The following is an 8,704-nucleotide window of genomic DNA, read 5'->3' as shown; positions in this document are numbered from 1 at the left end:
TTCATTAACACTACTTTAGCTTAAAGGATGAGCACTCTTTAAAGGAAACAGTCCAGCTACAAGTAGTGTTTTAAAAAGGTAATTGTGTTTAAACTAAGCAAAGAGTCAAAAATCCAGTATGTTCTAGTTACAAAGTTTATTTGTATTACCTTAGAGCAGTGATTCTCAAACTTTTGTACTAGTGACCCCTTTCACATAGCAAATCTGAGTGCAACCCCCTTTATAAATATATTAAAAAGGGTTTTTAATTTAACAGCATTGTAAATGCTGGAGGCGAAGCAGAGTTTGGGGTGGAGGAGACAGGTCATGACCCCCCCCCCCGCTGTAATAACCTCGCAACCCCGAGGGGTCCCAACCCCCAGTTTGAGAACCCCTGCCTTATGTTTAGTGCTGTTTTTTTTCCCCAATCTGTTTGTGTAAACAATGCTGTATTTTAAAGTATATAAAGGGGTATTTTCCATTATAAACAATGAGTTTCGGTTATGCAAGTTATTTGAAATAAAGACCAAGAGTACAATGATTTGAACATTTTAATTTGTGCACTCAACAGTACGCATCTTTTACTTGTAAAAGAGTGAGCAGACACATTTGGTAGTGCTCACAAAAAAAAAAAAGAAGAGTTGCTAATTCTCAGGCTCATTTGGATGTTCTTCTATTGCAAGCCTGTTGGGTCTGCGATATGGACACCTGCAACACAATATGACAAATAAGTTACAGTGCAATGTGAACTTCTACCCAACCAATTCATTAGTATACAAGATGTCTTCAGAAAACCTTTGCTCACCACTAGTCAATCTGCCGGTAATTCCAGCTATTTTTGGTGAATTTCATCATTTGATATCTTGTACTGAATGGTACACATTTGTAAATATCTATACAAAATTCCAGGATTATCACTGAAACCTACAATGTTTGAAGTGATGAAAAAAGTTACAAACATGGCTCTAAGGTTTTTTGTTTAGAGTATCATCAGGTTCAATCACCATTGGGATTTGATGTCTTACCACTTAATTTCAATTCTCAGCCATTTTTGGCCCCTTTTTTCCCCCCCCCCCCACACTTAACCACATGGGCTTTCACCTCCAGTTCACCAATGCCTCAGTATTATTCACTCATTTGCACTTGATAAGATTTCAGTGAACAAATATTATGATGCAGGGACAACTCTCTTGTACATCATCAAGCACATCAGTGGTTAACTTTTTTAGCCATTAAACCTAGCACTGCATCAGTATGTTTTTAGAAAAGGTGGTATCACACTGAGTCTGCTAATCAACTATGCCCCCTAGAATCTAAATTGAATAGAAAGTGTAGCTGACAATTTCTCATTTAAAGTTTATGAACACAACATGTAAGATATTAAAGCTAATGTTAAAATTTAGGTGAATGAATTTAATACAGTTTAGATATCTAGCATCCATACATTCAGGTACATTACTCATGAAAAAAGTTTTACAGAGTTGGTGGTGGAAAGCAAAATATATTTGTATTCAAACTCACCCAAAAAGACTTTCTAGTGCTGTATTTTCTTTACTGCAGGAATCTCATTTAACTTCCCTGATATTTTTTGGAAAAAAAAAAATGCTGTAACACACAAGTTTCCGAACCAACATTAAAAGGATAAAGGACAGGTTGCAGAGGAAGCTGCTAGTGATGTCTAAACACATTGGTTCTGTGAACTAAGACTCATTATGGGGGAGAGGTTTAGTAAAGAAGGGAAAATTGAGAGTTCACTCAGAGGGGAGGGAAGCAGATTAGTTACAAAACTGAAGGTCTAAACTCACAAGGGATGTGATTAAGAGTTGCCTGACCTAATTTTATTTTCTGATTTCTAAGGATGTACATGTGTAAACAGTTTAGAAACTATATACAGAGACTGAATTCCTGCTGAAATGTGATGCTACTGTAAAAGGAAAAAAGTACCTACAGACAAGTGATCTGGAATGACAACAGATGGTGGGAGAGGCAATTTTTCTGTCCAGATTCCTGAATGACTACATTACCAGTCCACTGCTGCCATATATTAGAGAACTGTACAGCTGAATTTCACTAGAAGCTATTCTTATGTAGAACAGAACCCTTACATGTCTTCTATTAAGCTAGTGAAATATGACAGACACCTTGCACACTTTAAGCTATAAGCAAGTGCGAGGGGAGAGAGCGGGAGAAATCTGCCTCCTGTGGTGGATGCCCAGGTATTGTGGGGACAGGATGGTCTGTCACAACTTACATAATTATGCAATATCCAGTTTCAGCTCTTGACCTTGAATCTGTGTATTAAGAGGGTCTGAAGAATAGAAGGCTCCACTTTTCCACCAAGTCTTGGTAAGCCATGACCCAAGTTCTCCTTTCCACCCAGATTAGGTCTGGTCCAAGGCCCACCACAGCTCAAGGGAGCTGCTTTCCACCTCTCCCGTAGGCATCTCACTCCTCTGAAATATCGAAGTCTACAGATTCTGCAGAGTAAATGGAAACAAGAGAACAAAAATGGACATTACATGATGCCCTGAGTAGATCGAGGCTGGAGTGACAAGAGCAAGCATGGAAGAGCCAGTCTTCAGATAAACTGCATGCCTGATTGTCTTTTGGCTCCTAGTACTAATGTCATTTTAGCATATCACAAACAGCCAAGTTCTAGCATACAGGCCTCCAGACAACTTTAATTCAATATACATATAGCTGTATTTCAGACAAGTTGAGAAGGTTATCGTCAGTTCTCGCATCTGACGGCACTTCCTATTCAAGGGTATCATCATATCAACAGCTTTTTGTTGGTTTAGATAAGCAATTAACACAAGCCCAAAACTTGCAAATTTTGCTCTAACTTTCCCCTTGACTAGGAGTAAGTTGCAAGGCATTAGCTGATCAAATCAGTAACTTAATCAAATCCAAGGATCAGCATTAGATTGGAATATTCACCTGTAAATTACCGAAGTGCTTCTATTTCAACCCTCATGGAGCAGCTCCAAAAAAATCTTTATCAGCTTTTCCTTTTGCATTAGTCCAGGTCCAAATGGTGCACTACTAGTCAAATGCCTAACCAGAGTCTGCCCCCCCCCACATCCAGAAGTGGATGAATGGGACTGCCATATTTCAACTTTAGAGTTTGTCAATATGTAAGTAAAATCCCAAAACTGGCTTAAGAATTTATACAAGTTAGTGCAAAAATAAAGCTTACCTTATACTTCAAGACACCATTTTTCCCTAAAAAGAGGAAATATCAATTATTATATGACAATATTACAGTTTTATACAAAGGATATTTTGTAGGTTTATTCAGAAAAACCTTCTCACCACCAACAATCTGTCGGTAATTCCAGCTATTTTCGGTTTATTTCATCATTATGCACCTTTGATTTGACCAATTCTATAGGATTATTAAAATACGGCTTTCAAAATGAGCTTTAAGACTCTAGATTTTTGCATGTAATTATCTGCAAAAAAATTGCCCAATCATGAATCACCGTCTCTAAAGTTCAGTAATTCCCTTATTACAGCTTGCTATCCGTTAGCCGTAACTTCAGTTTCTGAATTTAACTGCACTGCAGAATCCAGAACTATAACCACTGCTACAATGATTGAGAAGTTTTGTAGTCTGCTCACTAAGCAAACTTTTTTTTAGCCTGAGAACTATTAAGGGAATTAAATCTTGTATTCCTATTTCTGATTGGAGGAGCGCAGAGCTGCAGATCTCACTCCAACTTCTCAGCCCTTAATATCCAGCATGGGTGTCTTTCACAAAAAAAAAGTTTTAAACAATATGGGGCACAAACGCCACTGGCTGGGTCTGATCATCCCTTCCACTCCCTGCTCAGGTTCTACGCTTGATGCCGACGAGAACGTTTTGTTTCGGTCACCTATGAGGCCTGCTGAAGGAAAAAGGGGCAGCGACCAGAGCTGAATTTAGAAATCCTGAGCCCGTCTTTCGAAGACGCCGAAGGCACCTCTCGTTCCCCTCCCTCTGCGGTTCGTTCCCGAGCCGGCCCCTTACACAACGGAGTCACACTGCGGCAGCGAGTCTCAGCCCCCCCGTGTTAAGGGACAAGGGGGTCCCGAGCCCGACAGCGAAGCAGGGCGGGCACAACCCCATGGACCCCGCCAGGCCCCCGGGCAGGGCGCCTCCCCAGCCCGGCTGCAAGGGGCAAGCGCCATCTTACCTCAGCCGCGCACGAGGCGCCCAGCCCCGGCCGCGCTCGGGCAGCCGCCGCCGCCCTCTTCCCCCCGGCGCCTCGGGGCCACGCAGGTCACCCAGCTTGCGAGACAAACACACGGCGGCCCTGTCAGTCCCCAGTAGCGGGCCCGGGCCCGGGCCCGGGCCCTGCCCCCTCCCCGCAGCGCGCGCAGCCTCGCCCCCTCCCCGCTGGAGCCAGGGGCTCCCGCCCGCCGCACGCGCGCTCCGTCCCCAACGGGCTCCCCTCAGGCCCGGCTGCCGCGAGCCCATCCGCCCGCACCGAGCACGAGGCGAGGAGACAGGCACCCCGCTGCCCCCCAGGGTAGTGCACGAGGGTCCCGGCGCGGGCCCGCCCCCGAGCCGCTGCCCCCCTCAGCCAGGTCCCTTCGCGCGCAACGTACCGGCGAGAGAGAGCGAGAAGCGCGCGGGCGGCGGCTTTTCAGGGGTTGGAATGTACCATCCTGTGGGGGAGGGGAGGCTCATCGTAGGCCGTCAAGCGCTAGTGGAACGTACCATCGCGCTCGCAGGATACGGGGGGAGCAAACATGAGCTCGTCTGCCTGCCCTTGGAAGGGACCGAGGGTCCCACTCTGCAGAGCGGACAGTTGCAGAGCTCAGGAGGCCCCCTGGCGGCTCACGATTCTGTCAGCAACCCTCTTCAGGCCTGACACGCTCACTGCACCTCTCACAGTGCTGACCTGGAATGATCTACCAAGACTGGCCTGGGGGATATCAGAGGAAAGCTTATAGCATCCTGACCATCCTGAGCCTTGATGTACCAGCATGTGCTAAAAATATCTTTAAATCATGCAACCAGGCAGCTGTTGATAAATGTTTTCCCCAAACAACAGAAATGTTAATTTCCCTCTTTACCTAGATCTCGGACATAAATTAAGTAGGATAGGTCAAATACAATAGGAGTTCATTTGCACCTGAGGTAAACGAGAAAGCAGCAGGCCGGAGAATCTTGTCAGAGTGTACACGTCAAAAGGATACATTTCAAAGGTTTACTGGTCTGTGAGAAGAAGGAAAAAAGAAACATTCAGTTGTCAATGGCTAAGGGAGCGAAAAGGACAACATTTTTTACCCCCCATGAAAGTTGAATCCTGAACCCAGTGGGGAGGGGAAAGGGGGAAGGTTAGTAACCCTGAGCAACTTTCCTTACACAGGGCTTGTAGCCTGCTAAAGTTATGTTCAGTCTCTTATAAGCATATTATTGTGTTTTGTCTTATTTGTAACCAGCACTGTTTCCATTATTCACACTCAGTTATTACTTGAATCTGAGAATCTCTGGTCTTTGCTAAGACATACTGTTTTTACTATAAAATCATCTCAGTGCTGTGATGTTACATAGGATGCGACTTCTTGGTCGAATCAAGAAAGCAGGTGTGTACACTCTCTCCTTGGAGGTAGCATACATGGTATTTTCTGTGAGCGGCTAGTGATAGGAGGTGGATGCTACAGGGAATGCTTTTCAACATGGCTTGGGGACCAGGATGGACCTAGTTAAACTGCAAGGCAAAGTAAATGCTGACTGCATCTGAGAACATTGTTTAGGGTAGCTAACAGACTGGAGTGACAGGGAGCAGACATCCAGTTTATAACCAGCAAATCTTTCTCTTGCTGAGGCAGGGTGGGGGTAGGGGAGATACCAAGGTGATTTATAAACCTGGGTGCCAAGAAAACGTCACAGTAGCCTAGGGCTATCTACAGGGAGAAGGGGATCATGGGGCTATTTATACTTTGTAGGGTATAGGCAACCTGCGGCTATAAGATAGAGGGATGGATGTGATTATTTTTAGTGTTAAAAGTCTAGAAATCTGATTGATCACATAGAAACATTGGGCTGGAAGGGACCCCAAAATTACATGAAGTCTAGGCCTCTGCACTGACGCAGGACTAAGTAAACCCAGACCATAAATGTCAGGTACCTGTTCAACATGTCCTTAAAATCCTCCACAATTTCCTTGGAAGCCTATGTCAGATCTTAACAACCCTTGGAGGTAGAAAGTTCTCCTTGTTATCTATCAGCCTAAATCTCCGTAGCTACAGAATTAAGCCCATTACAATTAATCACCATCCTCTTCATAACAATATGTAGCAGGGCACACAGTTCCTAGAATTCACCTTTGATAAAAGGTGAATACTTACATGACCCATCATCAGGCCTTACACCCATTTCTGTCAGACTCCTAGAACCAAGAGTAACCCAGCTTCAAGAGTTTCTGTGACATACAGGGCCCTGTATTGAGAACTGTACCGAGACCATTGAACACCCATTAAATTGTAACAACTAAGTCAGTCACTGTGACCTAGGCTGTATTCAAACCAGCAGTCAGATGAAAGACTTTCTATCCCTTTACCTACCTAAAGTCCCACAATGTACACCCCGCAGGTTCTCCCAGACATGGCATAACCAACTCACTGTGGCACTGTCCCCCTCCCCTGGCATCCACACTGCATATAGAGTTTGAGATGAGCCTGCTAGACCCTGGGCTAATTTTCTGCACAGTGTTTTATTAGGTAATATCAGCATACCGTGATCTGTACAGAACACAGCTGCTGACCTGAGGCATCCTACAATCTACCAGTGGTTACTTTTCTCCACTGCAATCCTTCAGGCTATGAACCAGTTGGTTTTTATTCACCCGTTGCTTGAAGGGCTTTTCCTCACACACACACATCTCTGCTGAAGTTTTCCAACACGTCTACACTAAAAATTAAGTCAACCTATCTTACATTGGCATACAGCCACCACAGTAATTACATTGCTTGTATGTGTCTACACTTTGCTCCTTATGTTGGCAGTACACATCCTCACCGGGAGCAATTGTATCGATTGTCCTGTTAGTGTGGGGCATTGTGAGATGGCTCCTGAAAGCCAGTAACACTTGACAAACAACACAGTGTCTACACTGATGCTGGGTCACCCTAACTACATTGACCTTGACTCTATGCTGCTTGTATAGGTGGAGTTATTAAGTCAGCCTAGCAGGGAAACAACATCAGTCGAAGTGAAATTTACATAGACACTTCCAGTTAGATTGATGTAAGCTACCTTGCGTCGACCTAACACTGTTGTGTAGAGCAGACCTAAATCTTCAGATTCTACTTGGCAAAGAAAAAGGACACAGCTTCAGTGAATCATTAAGGTCTCTCATGAGCCTCACTCAAAAGCTTATCTAGACTATAATACAAAAAGTGCATTTTTAGTACATTAATATATTTTAACATGAGCTGGGTTGAATTTTTTTCATTGAAAAATGGGGTTGTGATAACATTTTTTGTGGACAAATTTTAATTGAATTTCCTCATATTTCAATGACATTTCTACGTGAAAAATTGACAAAAATCTTGATTTTTGGGGGTGGGGAATCCACTCACTTTTTTTTTTTTGTTTTAAAAACTTTACTCAACTCCTCCCACCCTTTTTTTGGACTGTGGGGAAGAAGTAAAATGAAAGAAAGTAGTTTCCCCTACTTTCTCTACCATTTATGGGGGAAAGAAAGTGGACTTTTTCACAAAGCAAAATGAAAAAAATCATTTCAATTTTCAAAAACTAAACTAATTGAGTATTTTTCAACATTTTTTGCAAAACATTTTACCTTTTTCTGATCAGATCTATTTTTAACTTAGGGCTTGTCTACACAGGAAAATTGACTGAAATAATTATTGCAGAATAACTTATTCTGCAAAAGCTATTCTAGAATAGCTGTCCATGGGGACACTATTCTGCATTATTCCCCTCTGGACACACACTAATTATTCCAGCATAAGATGACTTTTTTATTCCAGAACAGTGTCCACATGGGGAGCTATTCCATAACATCCCTGCGTAAACAAGCTTTAGGTAGTAGGCCCCTTGGAGCAGATTGCCTTTTTGTTAAGTATTTGTACAATGTAGAGCAAAACGAGATCCTTGTGTGCGTGAGGCTCCTACATGCCAGCAAAACACAAAGTATTTTAAAACACATTAGCTGATTGAACCTTAAACTCCCCTCCTACCGTCCACCATTGACCATCTAACCCAAATTAGTATTATAAAACATTTATATTGAGGGTAGTGTCTTAAAAGCCACAACCCGGTTGAACCTTATTGCACTAGGCACTGTACAAACATGACAACAGTTCCTGCCCTCTTAAATACATCACAAAAGAAAAAAAGGGTTACAAACCCAAATATTTTAAATCATTTGCAAGACCCCTTTACCCAAACCTCAGAAACTAGTAAGTCTCCTTTAACCTTGACATAAGGGAATACCAGTTTGCATTGAAACACCATATGATCAGTTTGAGTTTGAATTACAGGACCATGAAATAAAATTAAAGGTTGTTTAATCCAGATTAACTTGTTTTTCACCTCCATATAGAGAGGACAATGAAGGGCTAACTGATGCACCCACAGCCTCTATATTAAAATAATCACATATTTTTCTCTTAATTTATGTAATTGCTAGGGTCCTGACTGTACCGCAATAAGCCCTTTTCAGGAACTGATTTAATATGACTACCCAACAGAATTTCAGTAAAATTG

At 42.8% G+C, this 8,704-nt stretch overlaps 1 long non-coding RNA gene and 3 other non-coding genes across 5 annotated transcripts; all 4 read right to left on the bottom strand.

The window, feature by feature from the left end:
• Positions 1-512: 512 nt before the first annotated feature.
• On the bottom strand, positions 513-4,642 carry LOC125623997 (uncharacterized). 2 transcript variants are annotated; one of them, XR_007353182.2, is made up of 6 exons: positions 4,573-4,605; positions 4,158-4,252; positions 3,179-3,204; positions 2,231-2,456; positions 1,501-1,557; positions 513-687 (listed from the first exon to the last, which is right to left on the bottom strand). It is a non-coding gene; the product is annotated as an uncharacterized LOC125623997 (long non-coding RNA). The 2 variants fall into 2 exon arrangements; XR_007353183.2 differs by lacking the exon at positions 4,158-4,252 and having other exon boundaries at positions 4,573-4,642.
• Positions 764-836, bottom strand: LOC125624173 (small nucleolar RNA SNORD65). Its single transcript, XR_007353231.1, has one exon. It is a non-coding gene; the product is annotated as a small nucleolar RNA SNORD65 (small nucleolar RNA).
• LOC125624167 (small nucleolar RNA SNORD49) lies at positions 2,685-2,760 on the bottom strand. Its single transcript, XR_007353225.1, has one exon. It is a non-coding gene; the product is annotated as a small nucleolar RNA SNORD49 (small nucleolar RNA).
• Positions 3,275-3,345, bottom strand: LOC125624174 (small nucleolar RNA SNORD65). Its single transcript, XR_007353232.1, has one exon. It is a non-coding gene; the product is annotated as a small nucleolar RNA SNORD65 (small nucleolar RNA).
• Positions 4,643-8,704: the final 4,062 nt, after the last annotated feature.

Source organism: Caretta caretta, chromosome 17 (genome assembly GCF_965140235.1).
Source record: "Caretta caretta isolate rCarCar2 chromosome 17, rCarCar1.hap1, whole genome shotgun sequence".
NCBI classification, from domain to species: Eukaryota; Metazoa; Chordata; order Testudines; family Cheloniidae; genus Caretta; species Caretta caretta.
The sequence above is the reverse complement of the archived record's forward strand: the minus strand, read 5'-3'. Positions and strand labels throughout refer to the sequence as shown.